Genomic DNA, 16,638 nt, shown 5'->3' with positions numbered 1-16,638 from the left:
CGTGATATCTTTTTTGTTCCCAGAATTTCTGATAGGGTCTTCCAGGTCTTTTTTATATCACCTCGTAAGTTGGATAATCTGTTCTCATAATACAATTTGGCTATGTAATTTATCCTAACAAGACAAATAAGAATTTGAGAGTTTATTACAGTACTAAACAGAATGAAGCAAGTAAGAGGGCCCTGCTTTACAGAGTTTAACTAATAGTGGTTTTCAATCATACTCATTCTTCATTTTTCAGACTTCCTACAATATATATATTGAATGAATGATGGTGAAAGTTTTTCTTTTTCGGGCCACCCTACCTCGGTGGGAAACAGCCGGATTTAGAAAAGGCATATGATAGAGTGGATAGAGGAGCAATGTGGCAGATGTTGCAAGTATATGGAATAGGTGGTAAGTTATTAAATGCTGTAAAGAGTTTTTATGAGGATAGCGAGGCTCAGGTTAGGGTGTGTAGAAGAGAGGGAGACTACTTCCCGGTAAAAGTAGGTCTTAGACAGGGATGTGTAATGTCACCATGGTTGTTTAATATATTTATAGATGGGGTTGTAAAAGAAGTAAATGCTAGGGTGTTCAGGAGAGGGGTGGGATTAAATTTTGGGGAATCAAATTCAAAATGGGAATTGACACAGTTGCTTTTTGCTGATGATACTGTGCTTATGGGAGATTCTAAAGAAAAATTGCAAAGGTTAGTGGATGAGTTTGGGAATGTGTGTAAAGGTAGAAAGTTGAAAGTGAACATAGAAAAGAGTAAGGTGATGAGGGTGTCAAATGATTTAGATAAAGAAAAATTGGATATCAAATTGGGGAGGAGTAGTATGGAAGAAGTGAATGTTTTCAGATACTTGGGAGTTGACGTGTCGGCGGATGGATTTATGAAGGATGAGGTTCATCATAGAATTGATGAGGGAAAAAAGGTGAGTGGTGCGTTGAGGTATATGTGGAGTCAAAAAACGTTATCTATGGAGGCAAAGAAGGGAATGTATGAAAGTATAGTAGTACCAACACTCTTCTATGGGTGTGAAGCTTGGGTGGTAAATGCAGCAGCGAGGAGACGGTTGGAGGCAGTGGAGATGTCCTGTTTAAGGGCAATGTGTGATGTAAATATTATGCAGAAAATTCGGAGTGTGGAAATTAGGAAAAGGTGTGGAGTTAATAAAAGTATTAGTCAGAGGGCAGAAGAGGGGTTGTTGAGGTGGTTAGGTCATTTAGAGAGAATGGATCAAAGTAGAATGACATGGAAAGCATATAAATCTATAGGGGAAGGAAGGCGGGGTAGGGGTCGTCCTCGAAAGGGTTGGAGAGAGGGGGTAAAGGAGGTTTTGTGGGTAAGGGGCTTGGACTTCCAGCAAGCGTGTGTGAGCGTGTTAGATAGGAGTGAATGGAGACGAATGGTACTTGGGACCTGACGATCTGTTGGAGTGTGAGCAGGGTAATATTTAGTGAAGGGATTCAGGGAAACCGGTTATTTTCATATAGTCGGACTTGAGTCCTGGAAATGGGAAGTACAATGCCTGCACTTTAAAGGAGGGGTTTGGGATATTGGCAGTTTGGAGGGATATGTTGTGTATCTTTATATGTGTATGCTTCTAAACTGTTGTATTCTGAGCACCTCTGCAAAAACAGTGATAATGTGCGAGTGTGGTGAAAGTGTTGAATGATGATGAAAGTATTTTCTTTTTGGGGATTTTCTTTCTTTTTTGGGTCACCCTGCCTCGGTGGGAGACGGCCGACTTGTTGAAAAAAAAAAAAAATTATAATATACAGTGGACCCCCGGGTAACGATTTTAATCCGTGCAAGAGGGGTAATTGTTATGCGAAATAATCGTTATGTGAATGAATTTTCCCCATAAGAAATAATGGAAATAAAATTAATCCGTGCAAGACACCCAAAAGTATGAAAAAAAATTTTTTTTACCACATGAAATGTTAATTTTAATACACACAAACTGAAAAAGGCATGCACACTTGCATGACACTTACTTTTATTGAAGATCTGGTGATGATTGATGGGATGGGAGGAGGGGAGAGCATTATCTTCTTACTGTTTAGAAGGGGAATCCCCTTCCATTAGGACTTGAGGTAGCAAGTCCTTTTCTGGGGTTACTTCCCTTCTTCTTTTAATGCCACTAGGGCCAGCTTCAGAGTCACTGGACTTCTTTCGCACAAGATATCTGTCCATAGTGGCCTGTACCTCTCGTTCCTTTATGACTTCCCTAAAGTGTTTCACAACATTGTCAGTGTACAGGTTGCCAACACGGCTTGCAATAGCTGTGTGAGGGTGATTTTCATCCATGAAGGTTTGCACTTCAAGCCACTTTGCACAGATTTCCTTTATCTTTGTAGTAGGCAACTTCTTCAATTTCTCTCTCCCCTCCTCTGAACCAGTTTCCCCAGGTCTGGCCTCTTGCTCTTGAAGTTGATCTATCAGCTCATCAGTGGTTAGTTCTTCATTGTCCTCCTCCACCAACTCTTCCACATCCTCCCCACTAACCTCCAACCCCAAGGACTTTCCCAATGCCACAATGGATTCCTCAACTGGCATAATCCTCTCAGGGTTAGCCTCAAACCCTTCAAAATCCCTTTTGTCTACACATTCTGGCCACAGTTTCTTCCAAGCAGAGTTCAAGGTCCTCTTAGTCACTTCCTCCCAAGCCTTACCTATAAGGTTTACACAATTGAGGATATTAAAGTGATCTCTCCAAAACTCTCTTAGAGTCAGTTGAGTTTCTGAGGTCATTACAAAGCACCTTTCAAACAGAGCTTTTGTGTACAGTTTCTTGAAGTTGGAAATAACCTGCTGGTCCATGGGCTGCAGGAGAGGAGTGGTATTAGGAGGCAAAAACTTCACCTTAATGAAGCTCATGTCCCCATAAAGTCGCTCTGCCACGTCTGTAGGATGACCAGGGGCATTGTCTAACACCAGGAGGCACTTAAGTTCTAATTTCTTTTCAGTTAGGTAATCTTTCACATTGGGGGCAAATGCATGGTGTAACCAGTTATAGAAAAATTCCCTAGTGACCCATGCCTTACTGTTTGCCCTCCACAGCACACACAAATTATCCTTGAGGACATTCTTTTGCCTGAACGCTCTGGGAGTTTCAGAGTGATACACTAATAAAGGCTTCACTTTGCAATCACCAGTAGCATTGGCACACATGAGAAGAGTAAGCCTGTCTTTCATAGGCTTATGTCCTGGGAGTGCCTTTTCCTCCTGAGTAATGTAGGTCCTGCTTGGCATTTTCTTCCAGAACAGGCCTGTTTCATCACAATTAAACACTTGTTCAGGTTTCAGTCCTTCAGTTTCTATGTACTCCTTGAATTCCTGCACATATTTTTCAGCCGCTTTGTGGTCCGAACTGGCAGCCTCACCATGCCTTATCACACTATGGATGCCACTACGCTTCTTAAATCTCTCAAACCAACCTTTGCTGGCCTTAAATTCACTCACATCATCACTAGTTGCAGGCATTTTTTTAATTAAATCCTCATGCAACTTCCTAGCCTTTTCACATATGATCGCTTGAGAGACGCTATCTCCTGCTAGCTGTTTTTCATTTATCCACACCAATAAGAGTCTCTCAACATCTTCCATCACTTGCGATCTTTGTTTCGAAAACACAGTTAAACCTTTGGCAAGAACAGCTTCCTTGATTGTCTTTTTGGTGCCCACAATAGTAGCGATGGTTGATTGGGGTTTCTTGTACAACTTGACTAGGTCGGCGATACGCACTCCACTTTCATACTTATCAATGATCTCTTTCTTCATTTCAATGGGAATTCTCACCCTTATTGGTGTACGGTTGGCACTAGAAGCTTTCTTGGGGCCCATGGTCACTTATTTTCCAGAAACAGCACCGAAAACACTAATAATACGAAATATTCCGAGTGTATGCTTGGATGTTACCGCGGAGGCTGGCTGGTAAACAATGGCACGGGCGGCACATGTGAGGCTGGCTGAGGGCGCACATTGGACACGTGTCGGACGAAAATCGGTGAGCGGGTTTTTAATCGGTATGCGCGGCAAAAATTTTGCGATTAAAGTAAGCGGTATGCGAAATAATCGCTATGTGATGCCATCGTTATGCGGGGGTCCACTGTATATATATATATGAATGACATGGAAATGGGAAGTACAATGCCTGCACTTTAAAGGAGGGGTTTGGGATATTGGCAGTTTGGAGGGATATGTTGTGTATCTCTATACGTATATGCTTCTAAACTGTTGTATTCTGAGCACCTCTGCAAAAGCAGTGATAATGTGTGAGTGTGGTGAAAGTGTTGAATGATGAAAGTATTTTCTTTTTGGGGATTTTCTTTCTTTTTTTTTTTTGGGTCACCCTGCCTCGGTGGGAGACGGCCGACTTGTTGAAGAAAAAAAAAAAAAAAAAAAAAAAATATTATATATATATATATATATATATTTATATATATATATATATTTATATATATATATATATTTATATATATATATATATTTATATATATATATATATTTATATATATATATATATATATATATATATATATATATATATATATATATATATATATATATATATATATATATATATATATATATATATATATATATTATATTATATTATATTATATTATATTATATTTTTATTCACCACTCACTAAGCGAAGCCCCCTTTATATAGTCATCTAGCTTTAACTTTTCACTACCCCATTGGGAAGTTAAGACAGTGTCTGTTCTTCCCCACTACCATTCGCGAAAGCCCAAATCCCTACAGTTACTTCTCGCTCTCTTTCTTAATCACTTCCGATCTCATTCTCATGCCATTGCAGTGTACACTGATGGTTCTAAATCCTCTGGTGGTGTCGAGTTTGAAGCAGTGTTTCCGGACAGTGTAGTACAAGGTCATTTATTAGACTCAGTTGGCATTTTTACAGCTGAATTGTATTCCATTCTCATTGCAATTATCTGCATTGCATTTATGCCTACTTCATTGTTTGTAATCATCTCAGACTTCTTTAGTGCCTTGCAAGCTATTAAAAAATTTGATTCGCCTCATCCCCTAGTTCTTTGTATACTACTCTGGTTATGCCGCATTACTAGCAAAAACAAAGGTCATTTTCTGTTGGGTCCCTGGTCATGCTGATGTTCAGGACAATGAGCAGGCAGACACTACTGCACAGTCTGCAGTATGTCACCTACCAGTTTCAGGTAGAGGTATTCCATTCTCTGACTATTTTGCCGTAATCTCTACTCACTTTCACAACCGTTGGCAACAACATTCATGTGATATGACTCTTAACAAATTACATTCTATCAAACCAAATTTGGGTTTCTGGCCTTGTCAATGATACCAAGATTGGGAGACAACACTCATCTTCGCATCAGACACACTCGTCTAACTCATGGGTATCTCACGAAGAGGCACCTTATTCCACCGAAAACTGTCTCGTTCCAGTTTAAATTTCCCATATTCTATTGGACTGTCCTGTCTATCAGCAAGCACGCAGAATTTTCCTCCAACATCGTCACTGCTCTAACACCCTTACTTTATCTTCCCTCTTTGCTGATGACCCCACCTTTGACACAGACTCCCTCTTCAACTTTTTGACAGCAGCTGATTTATTCCACAAACTTTCAAAATCCTTCCTTTAGCACTCCTCACAGCCCTTCCTAACTTTACCTGTTGTCCTCTTCACCCTTGCTTATCCTTTGATCCTGCATTAATTCCTGCCCTGCAGTGCTGTATGACCCTAGTAGGTGTAATGCTTCTTTTTGATTATAATAACAAGCTAAGGACAAAAATATTTTAAGGCAAGTAATGTGTACAATTAAGGCAAGTAATGTGTACAATGAATATGCATTTTTTAGGCCTAGCTATAATCCTCACTTAATATATGATAGTGTAAACATGTTATCAGGCTTTTATATACATTTGAAAGTGAAAAAAGGCTATGTTTCACTTTACAGTGATTTTTGCTTTATGTCAGCAGCCCAGAACCTGACTTGGCCTGTATCAGCTGGGCCCTCTTGTATAAGCATATACATAAAATATGTATTGTTTTCATATTTATAAGCTGCACTAATAATGAGAGAAAAGGCTAGTATCTTTAAAGCAATCATACAGACAGCTTTCCAGTGTACAAATAAATTTTAATATACAAAGGCAGCAAATGTAAAACTTTGAAAAATGAAATTTTATCCAAAAATACTAAAGTTTGTAAATCATTAATACAATACAGTATATGCATAGAAAAAATCACAAAGTTTGAAAAAAATTATAGTAAATATAACTTACAAAATGCAAATAATTAAGATTACTGGTTAATGATAAAGTTGAAAATGAAAATGTTTATTTCCTTGCAAAGCTTACAACGTGTGGTTTATATATTATAAAACATTAATTACAAAGAAAGCGACTAGCATGCCTAGGCATTTTGGGCAGACTAATCCTAAATCTTACTCTCTATACTGACACAGGTCATGGAGCAGTTGTTAAATGCAAGGCAGAAATGTGTAAGATATTAAAACATTAACAAATGTGTACTGAAAAAAGTTAAATGAAAAAGAAACCCAAAACAAGAAAATATAATGGATCCCACTAAAATAACTAGACAACATATTAAGGTACTTTAACAAAAATACAGCCTTATGTGCAAATATTACTATACCATGGATTTTGATGGCCTGAACATAGTTCTAAGAATTTACATATACAAGCTGTTAAGTATTGGAATACTATATTAGTGATAAAAGGCATTCTGACCCGAGATAATCCAAAAGCTCCACGATTGTCCCAAGAATATTTTAAAAAAGCTATTATAGTCTATTAGGCTAACACTACATGTCTAAGGGTTGAAAAAACTTAAAACTTGTGCATATTTTAACAGCTGGTTCTATTCAAGCACAGAAATTTTTGATATCTTAACATGTGGGCCAAAATTACTATTATTGCACTATTATTGCACTTAGGAATGGGAGGCAATCTGGTTCCATCCAAGGAATGGGAGGAAAAGTCCAATTCTTTAGACCAAGACCCTCACCAGCACCAAGGCTAGAAGAATGTAAAAATATCGTCTATTTTACGTGGCATACCCATGACAAACAAAATGTTGCTAAATAAACACCATCTTGAATAACAAAATTAAAACATTTCAATATAAACTTCCTCAGTTTCATTATGTAGAACAGAACTCTTTCAAAACAACTATTTAAGAAAATATTTCACCGATTCTGATAATTTTAAAATCAGTCAAGACAATTTTATTTTAATTTTTAACCTGGAGGGTTAGCTACCCAGGATAACCCGAGAAAGTCAGTGTTATCAAGGGCTGTCAGTCTTATTTCCATTGGGATCCTTTTAATCTTTCCCCCCAGGATGCAACTCAACAGTCACATAACACCCAGGTACCTACTTACTACAGATAAACAGGGACAGCAAGTGTGAGGAGACATGCCCAATGTTTCACTCATTCCAGGAATGAATCATGGTGTGTGTGTAAACTAAGGGCACTACCAACCAAGCCATGCACACTTTTCTAATAATTATGACAAAATTGAGAATGTATATCTGCTTATTTATAATGATCTAGCTTCATAACATATATGAATCTAAAAAAAAACAAAAGGTAATAGTTACCAAAAACTACTCGGTGGAAATTGGTCATTTTACACTTTCCAATACGCGCAACCTATACCCGCCCGGTATGTACATCTTGGATTAAATAGTAGTTTGTTGTGCAAACTTATTTTGGGAGATAAAACAAAAACTGATACATTTGTTTGGGTTGTGAGGCATACCGAGGTGTCTCATGCTTGACCCAATATAAAGGGAGATGGCATTTTCAGGTTAGGTTACATAATTTAACCAATGTAATTTAAATTTATCTAACCTTAATTAAACAATACCTAAAGTAACCTAACCGATATTTGTAAATATCTCCCAAAATAAAAATCTGCACAAGAAATATTTACTTATCCCATGATGTACACAGGTTGTATGCAATGAAAAGTGTAAACTGTTGCCAGAGTTCTGCCGAGTAGCCAATTAATACAAGGACTAAAAAATTATTATTAAAATCAAAGGAAGTGCTAAACTGCAAGGGTTATACAGCACAGCAGGGCAGGGAAGGATGCAGGGGAAATGGGTGGCAAGAGGGAGAGGGATGATTATTAGGGTATGGAGTGCAGCAGGGCAGTGCATAGTGCAGGGGGTAAAGGAGAGTGCTAAAGGCATCATCAGAGTTTGTGTGGTAAATCAGTCGCTGTTAAAAAGTCAATGAGAGTCTGGATTAAAGGAGGGTGCATCAGCAAGAAGGGAAGGTAAAGAAACAAGGACTAGAAAGTTTATTTAGGCACAGGTACACAAATAAAATTATGAAGTGTAAATTGTGAATAAATGGTTTACAAAACCGACAAATTGATAAATGAGACTTGTGCAACATTTCAGTATCTATATTCTGGAAACATTTCGCCATGCAGTGGCTTCTTCAGTCCAATGCAGAGAAAAGTGAAAGATGAGAAGAAATTTGAGGTAATCAGTTGCTCAGCTGCACGCAATCCAACGTACGAGCCACAGCCCGGCTGGTCAGGTACCGACTTTAGGTGCCTGTCCAGTGCCTGCTTGAAGACACCCAGGGGTCTAAGGGGGATTACCAGTAGACCCCTAGGTGTCTTCAGCAGGCACTGGACAGGCACTTAAAGTCGGTACCTGACCAGCCGGGCTGTGGCTCATACGTTGGATTGCGTGCAGCCAGCAGTAACAGCCTGGTTGATCAGGCCCTGATCTACCATGAGGCCTGGTTACAGACCGTGCCGCGGGGGCGTTGACCCCTGGAACTCTCCAGGTAAACTCCAGGTAAGCTGCCTGGAGTCTTAAGTGTTCAGTCCATTTATCTTAACATTTTCAAGATTAATGGACTGAACACATCGACTGCAGTCTCAAGCACTTCCAGAATAAAGACACCCAAATGTAGCACCAGTGTCTCATCTTCATAATTTAAATTACTAGAATAACCCCTAAAAAGTCAACGTGACTTATTACCACTGGAGTCAATAAGACCACAATGGAAATGTCACGCTGGTTACCTACAATGGGTTATCACAGGTTATTTTTTTATTAAATTCCTATAGTATAAGGCAATCATAAAAAAAAATTACTCTGTGTAGGAATCCTAAGGAAAAAAAAAACTAAATTATCACTCGCAGGGATTGTAACCAGACACTTTGACAGATCAGCAGTAGCACTGTCACGACAGAAACATATAATAACAAGAACACAAGCAAGGACATGCCAAAATTCCGTGACCAGCACCTCAGGCAGACAAGCCGCTACACTTCCCCATACACTCGCCTTAAAAATGTAGACGGAATGTCGTAGATAATCGAAATACGGTGGAAGGTGATAGAACAATGCCAGATGTGAAGGCTCTCCAGTCAAGACTGTGAGCAGCGCTCATTACCCCGCGCCTACACACGCGCACACACACAACCTGCCATATACCACTACCCTTCAATAATTTCCCGTTTATCCTTCTAAATAAATGTAATCGGCGAGTGAAGTGCTCAATGAGATCGCGAAAGACAAAACTCTGGCCACCGTTAATAGTGGCAAGGTTGGCGCAATGGACTTTTAAAGTCCCATAAATCGGATATTCACATTCATGCAGGAAAAATTAATATATATAAACTCGAGAAGAGATGCACTATCGACCGCTAGGTCTAAAAGTGGCTTTATTTCAGTCTACGATTTATGTCACTGTTAGTAGATATTTATAATAAAGTCAACAAACTGTAATCATGTGTGTATGTAGTTATGTTGCCAACACAGTAAGTAATATAGTACATAACCCCAGTCTGTGAAAAGAAAATTATTTAATGTTTATTTCTAAAATCTGACAAGAGTATATAACACAAAGAAAATCAATTATTACAAATAATGATTATGAACTGGTTATTTACAGAGTAATGTAAGAGTTTCTACACAACACTATTATAAAAGATTTACTATAACTTTTAAACTCATTGTGTTTTAGAGCAAAAACTATAAGTTAGTTTAATATCTTTACTATGCTCTTCATACCCATGGTGTGGACGGTAGTCAAAAAATTACAGAGGCACATAATGGGTCCAGGGACGGCCGCAAAGTTCTGATAAACAAGTTACAGTGGTACAGAACTATTTACATGTTTATATCTGGTTACAGTCGGAATGAGTATTTATGATGACATTTATTAGGTCACAAAACAGTACAAAAACATTGCCTTATATTTTAGCAATTATTATTATTATAATCAAAAAAGAAGCGCTAAGCCACAAGGACTATACAGCTATATTTTAGCAAGGTATGCCAGTAATAATAAAAAAAAAAAAAAAGTGGTTACGTGTTTTTACAGTGGGCAAAGTCATGGCATTTTTCCAGAATGGTTGGTAATATACCACTGTGGATAAAATACTTCGATATTTCTGAGTGAGTTGGCTCTGAATTCATTAATTTTATCGCAATCCAGCACATAATGACGCAAGGCGTGACAACTGTTCATCAGGAATAATATACATTTATTTTGGTTTACATTGGGAACCCAGCCAGAGCCTGGCGGTAGTGACATCCAAGAGTCTGCTTATTTTGTTGGATGTACCATAGACATGTGGTTCCTTCTGCATGACAGAATGATGATGTGTGAACTGACTGGTGTCAATCTCTCTCAGTCTTGAGTCAATTGAAGTACAGTTGAAGTAATTTTTGTATTATTCTCCCCTCAAGGAAGGTTCCTTGATGTTGGTGAGGGGCTCTTGATTTAGGGAATTGGATCTGTGCTCCAGTTCCCCGAATTAAGCCTGAATGCCTTCCACATTCCCCCCAGGCGCTGTATAATCCTCCGGGTTTAGCGCTTCCCCCTTAATTATAATAATAATTTGTATTATTCTCAAATAATTAACTGACAGCCCAAAATGTATTCTACTCCCAATTAAGGCATATGAGCCAATTCTTTATTTCTATCATGCATCTGAAAACCAATGTGAAGTGAAATCCACAGGTGTACCCTGACACAAGCATGCCACAACTGATACTTAAGCATTTATAAGTGATAGTGGGCAGACACTGTGCCTGTCTACAGAGGAACTTTAACCTGCCATTCGCTATTTTTACTAGTGTTCACTATCAAATCTCCTGAAATGCTTGGGTTAAGGGAAATTCCCAGATATTTCACTGAAGATAGTGAAGTGATGGGTTCCCCATTACATTGGACATCAAAATAATATGTAAATGTTTTGTAATTGGCCACTTTGTCATTAACTACCTTGCTGAACGTATGATTGTCTTTAACTACACAAGAGGCCTTACATAATGCTGTATCTAGTTCTTAAGACTAGTCTGTAAACCTTATGATTAGTTGCCCGAAATGCATTGCATGATTAATGGCTTTCTTTTATGCCTATTATTTTAATCATGTGTCTACCCATGCATTTACATCATCTTTATGCTCAGGGAAATAAAGCTCTATCAGTATTATTATTATCAGTTTACTTTTCGTGCCAAATAGTATGGCTTCTGTTTTCCCAGGGTGAAAGGATAGTTTGTTGTCTACTAACCAGTGGAAATAAAATCACTGTCCGACTTTTTTGGGGTTATCCTAGGTTCTCTACACATATGCTGCTATGTATGACAATCTATGTAACTGTATTTGTGTATACATAAATAAACTTACTTTAGAACTGCAGGAGGCAACATCTTTTAGGAATTTGGTTGGGATGTGTTATGGTCCCTTGCTTTTAGCTGGATTTAGCTTATTTAGTTCTTTTCGCAAAAAGTCATGATACACCTAATAATTGTAAACTGTTTGGGATGAGTTAGTTTAATATGTTTATTATGCACCCCATACCCATCCTGTGGGCGGTAGTCAAAAGATTACAGAGGTACATAATGGGTCCAGGGACTGGGCCTCAAAGTTTTGATGGCTGAGCAAGTTACAGAGGTAATGAATTCACAATTTATTACTGTAGTGAGTCTGTGTTGAAGGTATTTGATACAACTGGCAGTTTACTGACTAATGATGATACAACAGTTGTACAGTATGAGCCGAATCAATTTGCCACTAATCTGTCCTTCTTATTTTATCTCTCCCAACTAGAAAATCTATTTATTTTTATGTAGAATATAAATGATACAAATAAATTCTGTACGATTTAACTAATAATATGTTTATTTATACAAGTACATGTACAAGGTATACAGGCCTAGCTGACATCAATAGCATAATACTGTATAGAAAACCGCTTGTTATGCAGAGCATTTCGGACAAATTAGGTCAATTTTGTCCCAGGGTGCAACTCACACCAGTCGACTAACACACAGGTACCCATTTTGCACTGAGGGGTGAACATGAACAGCAGGGGCCTTATGGAAACGTCCATGTTATCCAGCCGTACCGGATAAATTCTGTAAGATGCCTAATATTAGGTAATTTAGGTGGGTTTATTTTGGGAAAATAGTAAGGAACTTAACCTAACCTAAAGAAACCTGACAGGCTAATTTAAAATAATGTAAGATACGTTCAATGCATGTTTGTTTACTTTTCGATGCATCTTTGTTTACATTTCGATGCATCTTTGTTTACATTTCGATGCATCTTTGTTTACATTTCGATGCATCATTGTTTACATTTCGATGCATCTTTGTTTACATTTCGATACATCATTGTTCACATATTACCTGGAGTTTACCTGGAGAGAGTTTCGGGGGTCAACGCCCCCGCGGCCCGGTCTGTGACCAGGCCTCCTGGTGGATCAGCCCCTGATCAACCAGGCTGTTGCTGCTGGCTGCACGCAAACCAACGTACGAGCCACAGCCCGGCTGATCAGGAACTGACTTTAGGTGCTTGTCCAGTGCCAGCTTGAAGACTGCCAGGGGTCTGTTGGTAATCCCCCTTATGTGTGCTGGGAGGCAGTTGAACAGTCTCGGGCCCCTGACACTTATTGTATGGTCTCTTAATGAAGGTAAGCGCATTCTTGTGGTTGGTGACTCTCAGGTAAGATATGTTGATCGTGCTTTTTGTAATAGGAATAAGAAGATGAGAGATAGAGTGTGCTTCCCTGGAGCTGGTGTTGGGGACATTGTCAACAGACTGGATAATATCATGTCAGGTAATGGGAACAAGCCCATTATCTGTCTCAGTGCTGGTGGAAATGATATTGGGAAGGGTAGGAGAGAAGAGCTGCTAGATAAGTACAGGTCAGCTATAGATTTCATTAAGTCTAAGGGAGGGATCCCAATCATATGTAGCATCTTGCCTAGAAGGGGAGTAGGAAATGAATGGTTGTCTAGGGCAATTGGTGTAAATTGCTGGCTAGACAGATACTGCAAGGAACTTGCAATCCCATTCATTGACAACTGGAACAACTTTTATGGCAAACATGATATGTATGCAAGGGATGGGGTTCATCTCTCTGGGGCAGGGGTGGTAGCACTTGCAGACTCGATTGAGAAGGCCATTGGTGAAATGCCTATGATTTTAAACTGATGGAAGATAGAGGTATGGGTGTGTGTGGGAAACAAGCAGGTTGCAACACTAGGGTTGGAAACAGTAAATGTATAAAAGGCATTCAGCATGAAGTTATAAATAAAGACAATAGAACAGGTCAGCAAACAAAGGGGGACAGCAGAGGGCAGCAAGGGACTAGCTCCCTTAAGGTTTACTATACTAATAGCAGGAGTGTTAGAAATAAGATAGATGAGCTAAGATTAATTGCAAGTGCAGGAAACATAGATATTATTGCTATAACAGAGACCTGGCTCAATCTGAAAGATAGAGAGATGCCCTCTGAATGTCACATACAAGGCTATAAATTATTCCACACTGACAGGGTCAACAGGAAAGGTGGTGGAGTAGCGATGTATGTCAGAGACAATTTAAATTGTTGTGTTAGACAAGATATTAAATTAGAAGCGTCAGCCACTGAATCTGTTTGGTTACAGCTTCTCGAGGGCCGAGAAAAACTAATTTTGGGTGTGATTTACAGGGCCCCAAATCTTGATAGGGAGTGCAGTAAACTTCTATGGGACGAAATTCGTAAGGCATCTACATACGAAAATGTTGTGCTAATGGGAGATTTCAACTATAGACAGATTGACTGGAGCAATTTGACAGGAAATTTAGAGTCGGGTGACTTTCTTGATACGATCCAGGATTGTTTTTTAAAACAGTTTGTGACAGAGCCAACTAGGGGAAATAACCTCCTTGACTTGGTTCTTGCCAGTAGGGAAACACTAATTAATAATCTTGAGGTTAATGATGAGCTTGGGGAGAGTGATCACAAATCACTCAGTTTTAACATATCATGGAATTCCCCTAATAATGGCAATCAAGTCTCCGTCCCTGACTTTCGCTTGGCTGATTTCATAGGACTGAAAAATTACTTAGGTGGGCTGAACTGGAATGACCTGACTAGGGGTCAGGTAGGTGGTGATGGTTGCCGATATGATGCTTTCCAGGGCATAGTTCTAGCTGCTCAGTCAAATTATGTTCCAAATAGGGAAATCAGATCAAACAAAAATGATCCTAAATGGATGAACAATAGATTAAAATATCTGATTGGTCAAAAGAGAGGCATATATAGGCAAATCAAAAGAGGAGAGGGGCAATTAAGAAATCGATATATTCAGTTAAAGAGAGAAATAAAAAAGGGAATTAGAAAAGCAAATAGAGATTATGAGGTTAAAGTTGCAAGAGAATCGAAGACTAACCCAAAAGGATTCTTTCAGGTATACAGAAGTAAGATCAGGGACAAGATAGGCCCACTCAAAAGTTCCTCGGGTCAGCTCACTGACAGTGATAAGGAAATGTGTAGAATTTTTAACACATACTTCCTCTCAGTTTTTACACAGGAGGATACCAGCGATATTCCAGTAATGATAAATTATGTAGAACAGGACGATAATAAACTGTGCACTATTAGGGTCACAAGTGACATGGTCCTTAGGCAAATAGATAAATTAAAACCTAACAAATCCCCAGGCCCTGATGAACTGTATGCAAGGGTTCTAAAGGAATGTAAAGAGGAGCTTAGCACACCTTTGGCTAATCTTTTCAACATATCACTACAAACTGGCATGGTGCCAGATAAGTGGAAAATGGCAAATGTGATACCTATTTTCAAAACAGGTGACAGGTCCTTAGCTTCGAACTATAGACCAATAAGCCTAACCTCCATAGTGGGAAAATTTATGGAATCAATAATTGCCGAGGCAGTTCGTAGCCACCTTGAAAAGCATAAATTAATCAACGAATCTCAGCATGGTTTTACAAAGGGGCGTTCCTGCCTTACGAATTTATTAACTTTTTTCACTAAGGTATTTGAGGAGGTAGATCATGGTAATGAATATGATATTGTGTATATGGACTTCAGTAAGGCTTTTGACAGGGTCCCACATCAGAGACTATTGAGGAAAATTAAAGCACATGGAATAGGAGGAGAAATTTTTTCCTGGATAGAGGCATGGTTGACAAATAGGCAGCAGAGAGTTTGCATAAATGGGGAGAAATCAGAGTGGGGAAGCGTCACGAGCGGTGTTCCACAGGGGTCAGTGTTGGGCCCCCTGCTGTTCACAATCTACATAAACGACATAGATGAGGGCATAAAGAGCGACATCGGCAAGTTTGCCGATGACACCAAAATAGGCCGTCGAATTCATTCTGACGAGGACATTCGAGCACTCCAGGAAGATTTGAATAGACTGATGCAGTGGTCGGAGAAGTGGCAGATGCAGTTTAATATAGACAAATGCAAAGTTCTAAATGTTGGACAGGACAATAACCATGCCACATATAAACTAAATAATGTAGATCTTAATATTACGGATTGCGAAAAAGATTTAGGAGTTCTGGTTAGCAGTAATCTGAAACCAAGACAACAGTGCATAAGTGTTCGCAATAAAGCTAATAGAATCCTTGGCTTCATATCAAGAAGCATAAATAATAGGAGTCCTCAGGTTGTTCTTCAACTCTATACATCCTTGGTTAGGCCTCATTTAGATTATGCTGCACAGTTTTGGTCACCGTATTACAGAATGGATATAAATTCTCTGGAAAATGTACAAAGGAGGATGACAAAGATGATCCCATGTATCAGAAACCTTCCCTATGAGGATAGACTAAGGGCCCTGAAACTGCACTCTCTAGAAAGACGTAGAATTAGGGGGGATATGATTGAGGTTTATAAGTGGAAGACAGGAATAAATAAAGGGGATGTAAATAGTGTGCTGAAAATATCTAGCCTAGACAGGACTCGCAGCAATGGTTTTAAGTTGGAAAAATTCAGATTCAGGAGGGATATAGGAAAGTACTGGTTTGGTAATAGAGTTGTGGATGAGTGGAACAAACTCCCAAGTACCGTTATAGAGGCCAGAACGTTGTGTAGCTTTAAAAATAGGTTGGATAAATACATGAGTAGATGTGGGTGGGTGTGAGTTGGACCTGATAGCTTGTGCTAACAGGTCGGTTGCCGTGTTCCTCCCTTAAGTCAATGTGACCTGACCTGACTAGGTTGGGTGCATTGGCTTAAGCCGGTAGGGACTTGGACCTGCCTCGCATGGGCCAGTAGGCCTTCTGCAGTGTTCCTTCGTTCTTATGTTCTTCTTATGTTCTTAACGTGCTAGT

At 39.1% G+C, this 16,638-nt stretch overlaps 1 protein-coding gene across 1 annotated transcript in view; it reads right to left on the bottom strand.

Moving 5' to 3' along the window:
• The window catches only part of LOC128702879 (carnitine O-palmitoyltransferase 1, liver isoform), a 115,461-nt gene extending 105,994 nt beyond the window's left edge, over window positions 1-9,467 (bottom strand). The window contains exon 1 of the mRNA XM_070102528.1: window positions 9,336-9,467. The gene's annotated coding sequence lies outside the window, so the exon portion shown is untranslated. The remainder of the gene's footprint in view (window positions 1-9,335) is intronic.
• Between the last annotated feature and the right edge of the window lie 7,171 nt (window positions 9,468-16,638).

Source organism: Cherax quadricarinatus, chromosome 82 (genome assembly GCF_038502225.1).
Source record: "Cherax quadricarinatus isolate ZL_2023a chromosome 82, ASM3850222v1, whole genome shotgun sequence".
NCBI lineage: Eukaryota > Metazoa > Arthropoda > Malacostraca > Decapoda > Parastacidae > Cherax > Cherax quadricarinatus.
The sequence above is the reverse complement of the archived record's forward strand: the minus strand, read 5'-3'. Positions and strand labels throughout refer to the sequence as shown.